Source organism: Leptidea sinapis, chromosome 29 (genome assembly GCF_905404315.1).
Source record: "Leptidea sinapis chromosome 29, ilLepSina1.1, whole genome shotgun sequence".
NCBI lineage: Eukaryota > Metazoa > Arthropoda > Insecta > Lepidoptera > Pieridae > Leptidea > Leptidea sinapis.
In genome coordinates, this window is record NC_066293.1 from 4,675,972 (window position 1) to 4,694,610 (window position 18,639).

General features: G+C 39.9%; 1 long non-coding RNA gene across 1 annotated transcript; it reads right to left on the reverse strand.

Annotated features, from left to right (window-relative positions):
- Window positions 1–11,540: 11,540 nt before the first annotated feature.
- On the reverse strand, window positions 11,541–17,726 carry LOC126973657 (uncharacterized). The gene is made up of 2 exons (XR_007731400.1): window positions 17,616–17,726; window positions 11,541–11,768 (listed from the first exon to the last, which is right to left on the reverse strand). It is a non-coding gene; the product is annotated as an uncharacterized LOC126973657 (long non-coding RNA).
- Window positions 17,727–18,639: the final 913 nt, after the last annotated feature.

Sequence of the window (18,639 nt, forward strand, 5' to 3'; positions counted from 1 at the left end):
AGTACCCTCAGAGGTAAAGCGTGTCGGGTGAATGCCTTTTTACAAGATCATCGAGCTGACATAGTGCTAGTCAGCGAAACACACCTGCGGCCTAGTGATATATTCAAAATACCGAACTATCACATATACAGAAAAGATGAGGTATCGCCGTCGGGACAGGTGTACCGAGGACTAGCAGTATTAGTTCAACGGAGGGTGATACACCAGTTGATACCCGTCACAGAATGTGGGACATTCCAAGCATTGGAATTTCTTATCAATGTGGCGGGAAAAATAATGCGTATTTATTAAATTTACAGGCCATCCGGAACAAGCCTAGATAAGATGGAGTTAAGGTCATTATTCGACGGGAACTTTCCAACGATAGTGGCAGGCGACCTTAACTCCAAACACACCGCCTGGCACTCAAGCAAGATATGCACGACGGGGCGCATTCTGTATAAGGAGATGGTTGAGGAGCGCTATGAAGTCGCAGGCCCTACATCGTGGACCCACTTTATGCCTGATGGAAGCGGTGACGTGATCGACCTGGTGCTACACAAAGGACTCGACACCGCAATTCCAGAGTTGAGCGTACTGCACGAACTTGACTCTGAACACAGACCGGTATTGCTCACTCTGGAATTCCTTCCCAGTAGGGTCTCACATCCCCCTGCGAGACGGAAAATAAACTGGGAAGTGTTCCGAAACGAATTGCATACAAGAAGCACAACAGGGCCTGTAACTACAAGCGAAGACGTGGAAAATGAAACCGAGGCACTCACGAACGCCATCCAGCTCTCTCTCAAGTCAGCAACGCGCACCTCTAAGCCGGGGAAAAAGCAAGAACAGCTCCCGGCGAAGATACGGACATTAATAAACGATAAGAGAGAGACAAGGAAACTGTGGCAAAATACAAGATGTCCTACAACCAAACGCCGCCTCAACCATCTCATAGAGCAAGTACGCATAGCTTTGGACAAGTACGCAGCCGAGGGGTGGGAAAGTCACATTTTAAAAATAAATTACGAAGTGAAGAAGGGAAGAGTGTGGTCGCGCTCACTCGCATCTTTAACGGCATATTTCGCTCCGGCCATTTTCCAGACGCCTGGAAAATAGGCAAGGTGGTGATGCTTCTAAAAACCAGGGAAGGAAAGGAAACCGGAAAGTTACAGACCCGTCACATTGCTAAGCATTCTCTCAAAACTTTTCGAGAGAGTCTTACTGAAACATGTGACGCCGTACACAAAACCGAGAGAGGAGCAATTCGGGTTTAGAGCGGAACACTCCACCACCTTGCAAATCACACGGATGGTAAACGAGATGGCCGTGAGCCACAACAAGAAAGAATATGTCGCAGCCGTACTGCAAGATTTGGAGAAGGCCTTCGATCGCGTATGGCACGAGGGGTTGCTGTACAAGATGATAAAAACTGAGATGCCAGTGCAATTAATCAAAATATTAGCTGCATTTCTCACAAACAGAAGATTCCTTGTCTGTGTGGAGGATTACCAATCGAGTGTTAGGCCAGTGAGAGCCGGAGTACCTCAAGGAAGCTGTCTCTCTCCGCACTGCTATGCTTGGTACACTGACGATATCCCGGTCGTTGGGTAGGCTAAGCTAGCACTATACGCGGATGATGCAGCTTTCTACGCCTCCTCCTACAGACCTGAGTTTACAGTAAAAAGGCTCCAACCAACACTAGAAGCGCTACCAGAATGGTTGAAGAAATGGCGATTAGTTGTGAACGTGACGAAAACGCAGGCGATCATCACCGGAAATACGAAACTACCCTCACCCTTGAAGCTGATGTCGGAGGAACTCCCATGGAGGCCGGACGTGAAATACCTGGGAGTAACCATTGACCGGATACTCAGCTTCAAGAAGCATATAAACAACACCATTGGGATGGCGAGGGGTGCTCGCGCCAAGCTCCAGCCCATCCTGCGGTCCAAGCTGCCACTAGGAACTAAACTGGTGATATATAAAACATACATACGGTCCAGACTGACCTATGCAGCAGCAGCTTGGTACCCGTACCTCACAGCGTGGAACCGGGATCGCCTGCAAGCACAAGAAAACCTTGCGTTGCGTGCCATAGTGGGGGCACCGCGTTACGTACGAAACGCAACAATCTCAAAAGATTTAAAAATTGAAAATTTAGACGCCTTCGTAAGAAGGCTTACAACAGACATGTTCAGGCGAACAGACGCCTCGTCACACCCTCATCTGGTGGGAATTGCCCCGCTACATGCAAGACCCCCAGACGAGGAGGGTAGACGAAAAATGAAGGCGTACTCAAGGGACTGCGTAAATGAAGAGGAGGATGAAAACTCCACAAGATCCCGGAAAAGGCGATAACTGACAGACTGACCGACTAAGCTACGAGCTAAGGCACAACAGAAAAAAAAAAAAAAACCGTTGTGCCCCAAGCAAGTAGCGACGACTACAACTAACCAACCGACTCTCCCAACGTCTTGAGAGAAGAAGTCCCAGGGTATAGGGCCCCGCCCTGACACCCTCCTTCCGCCCTCACATAGGGGGTGAGAAGATAACTCGACGACGGCGCAGCTCAGTTCGGTGCCAGCAGTCGGAGCGAAAACATTGTGAGTAATTAAAACTGTTCTTATGTACTTAGTTAAATTGTTATAGCTATTAACTTGTTTTTCTATACTGAATCTCTGTGCTATTACTGTGCTTTAAAAAGATTACAAGATCAAGTTTGATAGCTAAATAAAAATGGTTATTTCTCTCGACTCCTTTTTCTAATAGTTCTGTTAGAGCTTTACAAAATAGGTTCAGCAGTTGCATTAAATTATAAGTAGGATAAATCTAGATATGTTACCTGTTAAGTAGGACAAATATAGTTTTTGCAGAGCCAATGACCAATAGGTTAGTGGTTCTGCGATTTTAAAAACTAATGGCCCTTCTCCCTTTCGACATCAGAAGTGGGATACATATCTACCTCTCTTTCCTTTTTAATTTAATGTTTCAGGTTGTGTCTACCTACCTACATCTATCAAGACCGCGTGTGGCAATGGACGCTCATCAACGAGATCATTCTATGGCGCCGAGCCCGTCGGCGTGCGACGCGCCCGGACAGCAACATGGCGGTAGCGGATCTACCATATCTGCCAATAAGTCGTCACCGCAACAACCAAAGGGCGACGGCAATGTCGGCGTCCGTGAGTGGTGTAATCATATTTCCGAAATTCAGGCAACTTTAGACATTAGCATGAGTCAAATACAAATAATCCTGCATGAACAATTAGGTGTAAAAAAGTTGTTTTCCCGATGGATACCGCATTTGCTCTGTGAAGAGCAAAAAGCGGCTCGCGTTACTTGGTGCGTCAGAACTCTCGAAAGATTCCACGCAGGATCCTCAAATGCTGTATACAACATCGCATCAGGTGACGAATCCTGGATATACGCGTACGAACCCGAAACAAAAAACCAGTCACGAGTTTGGGTGTTCGAAAATGAGTTAAAGCCAACAAAAATTGTTCGTTCACGGAGTGTTGCAAAAAAAATGGTGGCCACGTTTGTCTCCAAAACCGGCCATGTTGCGACTATTCCTCTTGAGGGACAAAGAACGGTTAATACAGAATGGTATGCTAGCATTTGTTTGCCACAGGTCGTTTCTGAGCTCCGTAAAGAGCAACTGCAACCGCCGCATCATCCTCCATCACGACAATGCGAGTTCTCACACCGTGCACAGAACAAAAGAGTTTTTAGAGCAAAAAAACATAGAATTATTAGACCATCCGCCGTACAGCCCCGACCTAAGCCCTAATGATTTCTATACTTTTCCTAAAATAAAGAATAAATTGTGTGGTCAGAGATTTTCATCACCTGAAGAAGCTGTGGACGCCTATAAAACGGCCATTTTGGAGACCGCAACTTCCGAATGGAATGGTTGCTTCAATGATTGGTTCCATCGTATGGAAAAATGTTTCAAATTTCGCGGAGAATACTTCGAAAAGCAATAAATACATTTTTAAATAGTAATGTTGTGTCACTTCCTTGATTCCCGATACTTTCCTCGTATGTATCATAGATAACATTAATATAGAGATTGACTTCCGCGTCTTAGCTGACTATGAAATGTCGTCGCTTGTGTTAATAGGTGCAAACCTCTTGCGTGAAACCGGTTTAACTGTAATTATAACCCAAGATAAAGCCACTTTATGCTCGCAACCCACTATGCACGTGCGATCCACAACTGGATTATTTAACCAAATAAATCATGATTTAAGTAATCAGTTTGAAATTGAACAATTACTAACTCGCGGTTTTTCACGAACTCGTGTTAATACAGGTCAATTAGAGATTTGTTTGAAAAATCCCAATAAATTCGTGGAACGACGGCCCTATAGGCTAAGCGCAGTCGAGCGTGAAAAAGTCAAGGTCAAAGAATTAATTGATAATGACATTGTACAAGAAAGCAAATCTCCATATTCGAGTCCAATTATTTTGGTCAAAAAGAAGAATGGTGAGGATCGCATGTGCGTAGGTTATAGGGAGTTAAACTCAAACACTATACGTGACCATTATCCTCTTCCTTTGATCGCAGACGAGATTGACCAGCTCGCTGGTGGCCAATATTACACAACTATATGGCCTCTGGTTTGATGAAACCCAGATCTCCCCAGACTCCATAGAAAAAACCGCTTTTGTTACCCCAGATGGTTTGTACGAATATAAAACTATGCCCTTTGGATTATGTAACGCACCTTCGGTGTATCAAAAGTGCATCAATCGCGCGTTAGGTCCCCTTCTCAGCCCCGGTAGTGCAGATAAGGCTCATAATGACAGTGTTGCACAGGTCTATACTGATGACGTCATTACTCCCTTTCCTCTCCCTTTCGACATATACGAGAACTCTTTAACCTTTTGACATAATAGTTCCGGACTTTTTTCTAACAAACTATAATATATTTGTTAATCTATAGATACATAAACTAGTTAAATTCGACAATTATAAAGTAGAAAAATAAAATCAAAAAGTGTACGAAGGGTAACCACTTTCCCCTATAATAATTTTAGATGCTTTGTAGTTTATTGCAGGTGATTCGGGTTATACTTTAGAATCCTGGCTAATCACACCAATTCTGCATGCAGAACCAAACTCTGCTGAACAAAAGTTCATAGATTGGCACTGCCAAGTAAGAAATACTGTGGATAGGATAAATGGTTACCTCAAAGGTAGCTAAGATGACTGGGCAGAGAAAAGAGTGCTTCACTATTCCCCGGACAAAGCATCCCAAATAATTTATGCATATGAATTTGAATTTAATTTAATTTAACATGATGAAGCATTTTTCAATAATTTTTACATATCATCTGTCTGATATCATGTTAAAAATAATAAAATTGTTAAGTATTAGGTTTTTTTGTCAGACATTAAGTACCTACCCTGAGTGGTAATATTCACCCCCGAGCCTCAGATATTATGTAATGCTGTTTGTCTGCTTATTATAAACTAACATAATGACAAAATAATAAAAAAGAAAAATCTTGCTAAAAAAGAATGCTTAGAACTCTTCCCTATAAGAGACATTTTATACCCAGCATTCCAGTGGGATATTAATAGCCTGATGATTGTTCATTATTGTTTCTGTTATTAATTGTGTGTAATGTGTTTCTACATGCTGTTTTTTTATAGTGTATAAAAGTAGTTGAAGCAAGATTCAAGGGATGAGCATGATGAAGGTTTGGAGCCTATCATACAAGTGGAAGCACCAAGACATCGACTGCGACTCGCCCAAACCAAACGGACACAAATTATTCAAAATTATTTTAATTTAATAAGATTGTTAAATGTACACATATAATATTGTTAAGGTGGCACTTCACATGGCTATTTGTATTTGTGTATTTGTTATATTTGGCAAATAATTGCCATGTGTGGACAGTTTATTTGACAAAGTGTTGGCCTTATTTGCCTATTTGACAAATAAGGCCAATACCAAATACGCGTTACCGTGCGCTTGTCAGTTTTTCGAGGCACATCAAAGGAGTCTAATAGGCAAATAAACCGTCCACACAATGGCCATATTTAGAAGCGCACGCGCCATGAACTTGTCCGGACGTGCTTTTGTGTCTGTGTTGTGAGTGAGAGAACTGGAACAACAATTCAATATGAATTGGGACAATGAAACGAGAAAATACTCTTAGAGCTCTTTTTATCAATTGGCGGTTTCCATTTGAGGGTGGTATGCCTGAGTTGCTGGGCCTGCACTGAAAGGTTCAGAGCTGGCTGTTCTGGGTTAGTCTTTTGACTAAACTGTTGGAAAAGGAAAGAAAAATATATAAGTACTTCCCACAACTTTTATATAGATACTATACAACTCTAATATAGTGTATATATATATAAACTCATTGTTTTTAATTTAGCTTCTCAAAGTTGAAAAATAAATATATATGAGCCGCAAATTAATTTATTATCTGGTATACTTACGCCAATTGGTGACTCTGCAGGGCCAAATCCTACTGCTAGATGCCACTCAATACTAGGACCGAGTTATCCGATATCTCAGGCATCGTTGCTGCGTTGTTAGTAGCATTTAGTGTTCTGTTGAGAGCCTCACCCTCATCTCGGACCTTCCTTTTTTGGTCCCGCCATCACTTGAAATAAAAAGTTCTTAAATGAATGAGCTCCTCGGTGAAAATTTTTGTGACAGAAAGGAGAAAATATACTCAAAAATACCACTCAAAAATGTTCCAATGCACTTAATTTTTTGCACACTAGTTCATGAGCATATGAAAACTTAATGTATAATGTAATGTAAATGTTTAAAGCAAAGGCTGAGCTACACGACATTTTGATAGTAATAGACGTCCGGTGTCCGGTCGCAAACTCGGGGTGCTGCGCCATATATAGGCACAAATACTGGATTTGTGCCTTGTTGCTAGAAGCGACTTGAATACTGAAATTGTGTGTTTTTTTTTATTTTTTTTTATTGAATAGGAGGACAAACGAGCGTACGGGTCACCTGGTGTTAAGTGATCACCGCCGCCCACATTCTCTTGCAACACCAGATAATTAATTATTTATTATGTTTCACATCTTATTATAATATCCACAACGCCTTAGAAATTTACTTACGATTTTCTCGTAATGGAGAACCATTTTTCAAATTCTATTTACTAATACAATCTAATGTACAATTTTAGGCTAAAAGTTTTTAATTAGGTAAATGTTACTATCTATCCATCAACAGTCTGAACTCAAAGTAAGTAAAATTCAAGACATTAGAGAATAACAAGATTTCACTGTCACAAACGTCATTAAAATAGTTTCGGATAAAAAATTTGATGAACGAAGAATGAACGAAATCGATGTTGCAACGTAAGAATACCATTTATTCTTCGTTCATTCTTGTTGAACGGCAACATCGGTTTGTCTACGCGACAAGGCCAAGTCTTCAACGAGAAGTTTGTAACTCGTGGTGTGCATGTTACGGTAAACGAGAAATTAACCGATGCCCAGCTGGTGTGTGGATGTGGATCGCGCTAGAGATAATAACGGATGGTCAGAGCACGAGTGCCTTTCGCGTGTAGCAGACTGCTTGAAGGGGGATGTCAAAGTATCTATAATTGAGCGAGTGGATCACAAATGATAGGACTCGGACAAATTTCAAAAGAGAGTTCAAGTAAATGAGACTATGCTAATATTCTATACGACACCATGAATAAGACTCCGGATAGGTACGTACGCCCGTCGTACTTAGCTGCGTTTGAGAATTGTACAATGCCTGAGTGACGAGTTGCGTCCTTTTTTCGTTATAAGGTTTGGACAACCCATACCAAAATTATTTATCGTTTTTATCGATTTACACAAAAGTGATAAGTTGTGTGAACATGTCACAGAGGGAAGGACTTTAGTATACTGTGATGACGTACTTTTGTTAAGCAACTCAGTAAGAGAAGGTACGAATTACTTGTTAAGGTTTAGAATACTCTTACAAGCGTCGGTTTTTCATTAAATTGGTAAAGAGGTTGAATACCTAAGCAGGGTTAGTAAGGGTCAAGTCAGGACAAGCCCCCGAACACCTGTGGGTGTCTATTCCCACGGGGTCCAGGCCTTGTCGTGGCGGAAGGGCTCAGTACCTGGGGTGCAATCCAGCACCTTGGGGAAGTCAACTGGAGTTAGGGAGGCTGCTCCCAAGTTGATCTTGCTTTAAGAACTTTGGATCGAGGAGGTGGGAAAACTTATTTTCCTGCCACAGCGCCGTCGGGAAGTCCGTCTTGGCTTAGCCGCCCAGACAGTGAGGAAGAAAACCTCTTTAAAAAATTACCCCGAATCCCGTGCTCTGGTGCGTGGCCAGGGGATGCATGGCTGATGGGTAGTTCAGTCACAAGCGCACTCCCAGCTGAGCCACCTGCGGACCCCTCGGTTGGGCATAAAAATACGCTTGCCCAGGTATACTTTAATTTCTCCCCCACTCGTGGGTACAAAAATGAAGCAATCACAAAATAAAAACAAAAACAATTTAGCAGAGAAGAAGAATTTGACAGAAACGAGCGGAAGTTCGTCGTCATATTTTGGAGGAGCCTCCAGCAGTCGGTCCGACTACAGCGTGCACGCCTGCGCCTCGCTCAGAGAGGGGCTCGTGTCCTCGAGTTTCCCGGGGCCGATGGCACGAAGAATGCAGACACATTCGCCCAGAAACTGCGGAGTGTTTTGGCGGAGTCAGATGGAGTGCGGGTCGCCAGGCCCACCAAATGCGCAGAGATGCGCATCTCGGGCCTGGACGACTCCGTCACTGCCGACGATGTCCGAGTGGCAATCCAGTCGAAGACGGGTTGCTCCTCGGAGAATATAAGAGTTGGCACCATCCGTCTTATTAATTAGATCTGTGTATAATGATTTGGATCTGTAGAAGGGGCAAGACGTTTCGGTCGAACTTACCAATCATGCTATAAAAAATTATTCTAAGAAATTGCAAAAAAATATCGACACTTTTGATCCATTCGACTCACAAGTTCCGTAAGATCTATTAATCAATATTTCATCGGGTAAAGCTGCGTCGGAGCCCGTCGAATTTTTTTTGCCTAATATTGAAAAAAATGGTGAAGCTACACGTTGAACGTTCATCTCTGAATGTGAATCGAATATTAGCAGATTCGAAAAAGTATTCAGAAAACACCTATGGAAACTATACATTGGATTATTCTAAAAAATAATAAAAACAAAGTGGGTGGTAAAGTCGAAGAGACACGAATGCAAAGAGACTTTTTTGGGCGTATTCTCGGCATATCTTTAGATTACAAAGTAGATATGGAGAAAATTCTATCATATCCTATTACTCCAATACAATGTGCCATATTAATGGGGCAATTTGTAAAACCCAGAAGTCATCTTTGATGAAATCTTTGGAGAAAAATTTAGAGCACCATTCACCCGATCAAATAGATATCTTATTAATTGATGGTTTCTTTTTGCTTCAAACCATGAAAAATATACCAAAAACTTTTGGAGCAATCTCAAAAAAAAAAAGATGATTGTAATGATAACGCAGCTCAAGGCGACAAGATACGACGTCAGTTTTGATCATTATTTCTCTCCTTGGATCAAAGACTATGAAAGAGATCTTCGCAAAGAGTCTACACAACTTAATTGATATGCTAGCCAGGAATAGACAGTTGAAAAGCGAGATGGCTGAGTTTGATGAGAAATGTTCAAATGCTATTGGTGAACGTGACCAACTTCAAATGATATTAGAAGGTTTTGGGAACTGCAGTGATGCATATGAAGAGGCCCTGAAGCGCATCACTGAGTTAGAAATTGAATTGCACGATGCTAAAAATGAAATCAGTAATTTTCAGATCTATAAATCCAATTTGACTCCCTAACATAACCAAAGTTTATTTGATGAGTGGGTCTGTAGCGCTCCTGACGTTGTTTCTGCTAAGACTAATTCCAACAATAGTTTAATAATTAACCTCACAAGTCACAATAGTCACCTGAATTCATTTAAAGAGGTTAAGAGAATTAAATGTAGCAGAAGCAAGCTGAGAAAGTATATTAAAATAAATAAATACACAAAAAAGACAAATAAATTAATAAATAAGCAAAAATTAGTGAACAAAAATGTAAAATTTTGTAAAGAAAGAATAGATCTAATTAATCAATTAAATTTATACTCATTAACAATTCAAAACAACCAATTAAAATATGAATCAGATATAAATAATGAAATCCTAAATCTACAGAAATCATTGCAAACAATGAATAACAGATACAATGTTACAAACAAACAAGTGATGGATCAAGTACTGACTTTAGATGAAATTCTTATAAACAAGGAGTCCTTGACAAGACACCATAAATGTGTTTCCTATAACTTAGAGAAGAAATCTGAGCCCACTTGTGAGCCTCTTGCTAATCAGCAATTACCTTCACACAGATATAAACAAAACACAAGCTCATCTAATACTAAGTCTATCAGTTCCTTTAAACCAAATAATGTGAATAGCAAAATTGTAATGTTTAGTGATAACTTAGGTAAAGGTATGGGCCGGTTTATTTCAAGCGAGATGGGACAGACAGTAACAAATTATTGTTTACCAGGACTAACCTTTTCACAGATTGTGCAAAGGCTATCTAAAATTAACTTCACCCCTGACACTACCTTAATGTTATTAATTGGAAACAGATGAAAAACAAACAGAACACAGCTAATCAAACAGTTTGAGTGTTTAGATTTTCTAAACATAAAGAATGTTGTTTTGTTTACTTTCCCCTACGGTCACAGATTGTCACAATCTGAAAATGATATCAGATATCAATTGAATTTATCACTTGACATGTTGATATGCAATAATAGAAATAAATTCCACTTGATTGATATAAATAATTATATTAGACCTAATTTCTCTATGAGACATATTATTCCAATATATTTAAAACAACAATTAGCTATATCGCTATCATATTATTTTATACAATCAGCCAAAAACTTGGTGTATCACTGTGCTTCTATTGAGCAGTCTAAATTTGACATTGACAATAAAAATAAAACTTGGAAATTATTCCAAATAATTTAAATTAATTTATAAGACAAAAGGGAATACCTCTTGCAATGAACCATGTTATATCATCATCAGAATTTTTGGGGTTTTTCAAGAATCCTGAGCGGCACTGCATTGTAATGGACAGGGAGCATCTATTATCATCAACTGAACGTCTTGCTTGTCTCGTCCCTTATTTTCATTAAAAAAAAACATTCAACACGCGTCTAAGTTAGCGATTTTATTGTTTTGATTGTCTGAAGGCGCGGTCTGTATAGTTCTTCAAAATTGGACTTCATCTCTTGTTCGGACAATGTGCGAAAATAAGGATAAGGAATTATTGAATTTAAGAATTCTTGAGCCCCACAAGCAATTACTAGGGGGGCTCAAGCAATGAAGAAGTATCACGACAGATAAAAAAAGAGACATGGAAAAAACAATCAATGGACGTTGAATAGAGGAAAAAAAAATGTAGTTTATTATTGTCTTCATCTTGATTAAACCTAAATATGTATGTGTTGTTACGACTCAAAGTAAAACTCAAATTGATTTGAATTTTATATCTTTATTAGGCTTCTTTTAGATAACACGAGAATTCTTACATTATATTCACCACTGACATATTTCTGGTCAAAAAACTGAAGGCAATCTTCCGAAATGAACAATTCGCCGTTTAGCTGCGGCGCCGGGTCTCAAAGCTCTTAAAGCTTTTGAAGATATAAGCGACCTTCTCCATTCATTGTTTTTTAATTTTCTGGCCGACGTTAAACAATCTACAAAGTAAATTATAGGGGTTAAAGTATGATATTGCCGTTTTATTGTAATAGGTACTTCGAATTGACATAGAACCTTCATGGTTTGAGATTTTTGAATGAAACTTTTTTCAAATGATATCTATGTAGTCCTTCTTTTAAAAAATGTGCAACATTCGATTATCGACTAAATCTTCTTCGATAATGACGGCATAAGCAGCTCGCAATATCAATGTTGCGTTTGGAGAGGGGGCTAATGAATGCACCGTGCGATTTTCGTTTAAACGCTTTCGTGATGGAACCTTTGATTTGAAGACTAACATTGAATTGAAAGTGATAGTGGAATCCGAGCCATACTACCCAGGAATTAACGGCATGGTTTAACATTACCTTTTCCACAATATTGACTCATGTGCTTCAAATCAGAGAATTCAGAGAATGATAAAACTAAAAAATATATATGATGTACATGCAGGCAAACTTCCACCGAAAATTGGTTTGGACGAGTTATAGTGAGTAGTTTTTATTTAAACGTATAAACATGAGAGCTCATTTGCACTGTATGATTTTTAGCAAAGATGTTTTGCTTCTTCCATTTAAATAATTTTATATCATGTTCCTTTCTATATAACTTTTATATTATGTTACTTGCTGCTAGTCCGACTTGCAATTGGCCGGCATTTAAAATATCGGTCGGATCTGTGAGGTAGGTGACAACAAAGCTAACACGTGCGTCACTGCTCGGTCTCGAGTCCTTACTGGCTGGACTACTGTGTGTGTAGGGGATAGGGGTTTCGGTATTCTATACAATACCGGATTATACAGATTACTTGTAACACATATTAAAAGGCATAAAAGGCATTTATTTTCTCAAAATTGATTCCTTTAGAATTCTTTTTGATGTCATTTCTTATATACTAGATACTACTACCGCTTCGGAAACAAATGACGCCCTGAGAGAGAAGAAGCGGCGCACAGAGGAGTATTAGACACTGAAAGTTGGCCAGAAACGGTTTTTTAATTTATTTGTAATCCTTATCTTAGTGTTTTGCTTCTGGGAGGTAAGTACTTACGTCAAACTATAGCGGACGCGCAAAGCGCCTGGGCAAAACAGTGCGCCGCGCGGTCATTCGGAAGTTACAGTTCGCTTAAAGTGGTCGTGTGATTCTTCGAAACGCTCTGATTTCACGGTTCTTTAAAACAGTTCGATTCAGGCAGCCAAACCGAGCACACCTGTGCTCCGTTATCTGTCCTTATTCGAATATTTTATTACCTGCGTCTTGCACTACCTGTTCAGGCCACGGGCGAGTCATTGTTATCGCACTCTATTGTTCGGGATTCCTAGAGTCCTGCACCTGTTCGGTCCCTTCGCGGAACCTCGAGCGTTTATTATCAAGTGTTTTGTTTGTAATAGTGATACCGCACGTTAATTGTGTGTTTGTGTTTTGCAGTTCTGGTGTTAGTGTCGCTCTCCGGAGGTCGGTCCTGATTGCACCGAAGTTCGGCATCAGCAAAGACAGCCGTCGGCGCAGGATAAGAGCTAAGTCTTAGTAGTAATCTTAATATTATTACTCTACTTTTGTTATTTTCAGCGCTTTGCAGTCACTCGTTAAACAACTTAAATAATGTACAGAGTATAATAACTTATCCAATGTTTACATAGATCAGACAGAAAATATTCCACACGCACTTAACATATATACACGCACACAACACTCACAAAAACACACAGTATCGCACGCACACACACACTCACACATAGTTACACATATTTATCATTTAGGTTTATAATAATAAAAAGTGACTTACATGTTCGATAAGAATTAAAAATCGTAATTGTAAATCTTTGTCGCTGTAATTGTTAAGGTGTTCAAAAGTAACTTTCCAAATATTTAAATTGTTAATTTATATTCATTTCATAACCTTTTTAAATTTATATTCATTTCATAACTTTATTATTATTTCAGCACCATGTCAATAAAACTTTTGTTAAATATAACACATTGCTGAATTGGAAGAGCGGAGACACCTGGTACAGGCATTATTTGCTTAAAAGGTGACTCCGGCCACTAGCTGCTGTAAACTATGATTTTAAGAGAAATAAATTATTATATTATTATATTATTATTATTATACTCGTGTAACGGCCCATCAGGGCACGCCCCCGTCGCGTCTTATTAATAAATACTTATTCATATATTTAATATAGTTCGTTGTTAAGGACTCGCGTGTTGTTGTTTTTATTATAATTGTATCTCCCCTCTGCGTCGGGCAGCGGGGATTCAATGTTCTAATAAACTGAATTGGCTCCAAATTGGTACTCCAACCGGAAAGGAGATACGGTATCTTCATGTCCGACCCGGAGTCTGACATGGAACTAGAGGTGCCACGTGATAGCGCCCGGGCCGCCTCCGAAGACCGCGCGTCCACTTCGGCACCAGCGGAATGATGGGAAGGAGATGATGACAGCTTCTGAGAAGTCGTCAACCGTAAAAAGAAAAAGCGCGGACACGTATCGCCTTCTTCTTCGCCGGCGTCACGACGCCACCGGCATAGCGGCTCGCTGCCGCTTCCTTTTCTACTCCCGTTGCCAAGCCAGTGGGCCAAAAACGTTCCTCGCCCAGCTTTATAGGAGACAGGGCGCGCTGGATGGCCATTAAAATAAAATCTCGAAATCGCTCTCCTACTCAGCGAGAGCGTATCCATCATTAATAAAGGTGGAGACTAGGGAGGCAGCGGATCACGGCACCCTAACCTCTCTCCTCCGAGATATGTGTGGGCTTCCACACTTACAATCTCCCGGAGGAGAAGCGACTAAGGGTAGTCCTCCGAAATGCGCCCAAGGAACTGGACACAGCAGACGTCCTTGAAGACCTCAAGGCACAGGGCTTTCCTGTGCAAGAGGTACACCGCATGCGTAGACACGTGTCCAAGAGGCCAATGAACCTGGTGATCGTCATCCTGGACCTCACCAAGGAGGGAAAGGCCATTTTCGGCATTAAGGCCGTATGCTCCTTACAGGGCGTACGTGCCGAGGTGCCATATAAGAATAAAATGCTCGGTCAGTGCCACCGGCGTCAAATGTACGGGTACTCAGCGCGAACACACCCCGAGGTGTGTCAAGTGCCTGGGAAGCCACGGCACTGCCGAATGCCCCCGCCCTAGCGATCGAAGCTTCCGCTATCGAGTAGAAGGTACGTGATCCACGGCCATCAGGTCGGGAGTGCCTCAGGGCTCAGTTCTGTGACAAGACAAGGAGGGGTGTAAAGAGTCTCACTCTTCACGAGTGACTCCCGAAGCCTCAGAAAGTGCAAATTGCACAATATGCGGACGCCAGGGCTGTTTATTATGGCACCACTCGGTACTTCGGGATTGAAGTTTATGACTCGGAATGAGTTATATACCATTATCCAAGGCTCTAATGAACCAACATTTGACGGAAAATTGAAGCATATGGAACAAGAACTTTTAAGTTCCTATCCCGAAGGTGATACAAGGATTGACGACATCATTAAACAGATCGCAAAGTTGCGGTCATACATGAAAAAGATTGTCATAAGTCAAAACAATAATAATTTCCAAGAATATGGTCCCTCAGGTAGCTAAGTAATTCTTTCCTGCTACCCTCTTTTGTTACCTAATGAGTTCTTGACTTGACTTGGTACTACTAATAATCAATATTACATGGAAGCCTTTTGTTATTGTTATAGGAGTAAGCCCTGGTCGCCCTCAGAAATGTTTTGGGGATTCTAGCGAAAGGAGTAAGAGACACAAACGAAAGACCTTCGATCAAAAGACCTAGAGGAATTAACCTATGCCACGCAAATGAAGTTAAGGAAGATTGGCAAAGTTGATGCTTCTCAAACCGTAAAAGATCTTACAAATAGCCCCCGAAGAGCTAGAAAATATGCTATGGCAATGGAAAAAAGTATTAAAAAATCAACCTCGCCGTTTGTCACCTTATAAAAGCCTTATCCATGTTCACTGAAGCAGGTTTCACGAAAGTACAATATGAGCGCATACGAGAAACTAACAAAATCTTTTTCCCGTGCTATACTACAAAAATTAAAAAAATAATGCTACCCAGTAATTCATCGCGTTACTGAAACGTGCGCTGAAATAAAAATGCAAAATTTAATGGATCACACTGCAAATCGATTGATTTTACATCTCGGCGAAGCTGTGGAGCATTTAAATGACGATGAAAAACAATCTTTAACTTTGATAAGCAAGTGGGGTTGTGACCCATCACAGCAGATGCAGTATAAAATGAAGTTCGAAAATGAAGCTGCTTCCGATGCCAATATTTTTCAAAGCTCTATTGTTCCTCTTCAATTGGTTTATGGACCGAATAACAAAATACTGTAGCAAAACCCAACACCATCCTCACCACGATACTGTCGAACTATAAGAATCCGATTCGTCAAGGAAACTATAGATATAACGAATGAGGATATGCCAGATCACAGCACAAATTGAAGCACTTTCTAGCACTAAAATAGAACAACCTAATATATCTGTGAAACATCAAATGTTATTTACAATGAGTGACGGCAAGGTTTGTAATGTCGCTACGCATACAAAATCTACAATGAGATGCTACATTTGCGACGCAACTTCTACAGAGTTCAACAATGTGTCCAAGAAAAGGCCATCGAAAAAGGAAAATTTTAAATTCGGTCTCTCATTGTTACATGATCGCATACGTTTCTTTGAAACTACATTGCATGTGGCATATAGACTTCCTATAAGGAAATGGAATGTCCGACTTTCGCAAGAAGAGAAAAAAGTGGTAGCAGATACGAAAAAAAAGATTCAAGATCAATTCAAAGAAAACTCTTGGTGGACATTCCAAAGGCAAATTTCGGTAACACCAATGATGGTAATACCAGTCGCAGATTTTTCGATGACCACGAAGTAGCTGGTGATATAACGGGAGTCGATAAAAACTTAATTTATAGGCTAAAGTTATTTTGGACATGCTTTATTGCGGCTGCAAAATAAACATCGAAGAATTTCAAAAATACTGTAATGAAACTGCGACTTTATATGTATCCTTATACGAGTTTTACCCAATGTCACCCACACTACATAAGGTGCTTCGACATGGAGCTGAAGTAATACAAGAAGCTATTCTTCCAATAGGACAACTTTCAAAAGAAGCCGCAGAAGCACGAAACAAGCATATACGACTATATAGATTGAATTACTCGAGAAAGTTTTCCCGGGCAAATTACAACTTGGATGTACTACATAGGCTTCTGCTAACTTTAGACCCATTGATAACGGGCATGAGAAGTAGCAGAAGCAGCAAAAATAAATCTTTGTATTTAGACGTGCTAAATTTGCTTTTAGAGAGTGATTTGACAAATATAAATGTGTAAAAATGGTGAAGAATAAATGTTTTTTATGCAATATGTCTTTATTTTCACGCATTAACCCTTTCTATACGAAATAAACACAATTAATGGAAGTTCGAAATGTAAAACATTTTTGGGCAAGTTTTAATGCCCAATACTCCTCTGTGCGGCGTAAGAAAATTTCCCAGCATTCTTTTTTTGCGCTCTTTTTAATAAAATTATACAATAGTGTACAGTCATTTCTATCGCTATAAAATAATCACAATCTAGTCCCAGGCTGTCCGATCATTTAGATATTCAGCTGTGGAGTAATAGGATTTACGACAGAGCCATTTTTTTATAAAACATTTAAATTTATTTATAGATAATGCCTGAACAGTGGCTGGGACTTTATAATAGAAGTATATACATTTACCCTTAAAGCTATTATGTATCCTATTTATGCTTCTCTTTGTATTTCCTGCAACTATCGATTAAATTGTTTATACAATAATAATTCAATACTTACACAAGGATGAACAAACAAAAAATAAAAACACAAAAAGTTTCATAATATCAATCAACAAAGATGATCTATAATATAAGGTATAATATGCGTCACGCCTTTTGGAAATTTACTGTTTTATAATTAGCGTGAAATAACAGAGCCGATGTAATGGTTTGATTGTAATTTAAACCTCATTACACATAGAATTTCGACGATACTCAAAATTCAAATAACGGTTTTGGGTTAATGTTTTGCTAATAGCCCGTAAATAATTTTTACATACTTAGAAGATAATGAAAGCTGCTTTCCACTTCAAATATTTTTATTTAATATATTAATATAAACCCATGTGTGATTTAACTTTCAGGAAAGTAATTTGTAAAATAAATACGAAAAAAAAATATTTTACCCTAAAAAGTCATATTTCCTGCCGGGGAAATTTCCTGATTCATAAACATATTTTTTATATGCTATACTAGGTATAAGCTATATATGCTAGTTAAGTCAAAATTCATATTTAAAATTGAGAGAACGCATTTTAGGTCATTAGTCTGCCGACAATTTTAATTTAAAAAATCCCGCCACTTAGTAGCTGTAGCATAACCAATGAAGACCGTTGATATAGTCGCGGCGACGCGACGCTCGTTGTGATAAGTGGGCCAAAAGATGCCATTTCGTTAGAACATCGGTACCCGGCGTCGACTAAGCACGTTATCCTGTGAATGTCTCTTAGACCTTGTCCAGAAGGGGCGAATCAAATCGTGCGAATTCATACGCGCGTTGTCGAGGTGCTAGACATAAATACATCGCGTCCACAAGCATCGCGCGAATTCAAAATACGCGCGTAAATCGCGTGCACTACGCAAGACTCTCGACTCGAGCTTGAGTCGCGCGTATTGCGCGCAAGTCGAGGTACTAGGGACGCCTTGTTGCGTTCAGTTAACGCGCGAACTCTAGAGCGAGTGCACATATCGAGGGAAATGGAGCGCCAAAATTTTGACACGGAATTGTTTATAGACGAAATAGAAAAAAGACCGGCGTTATG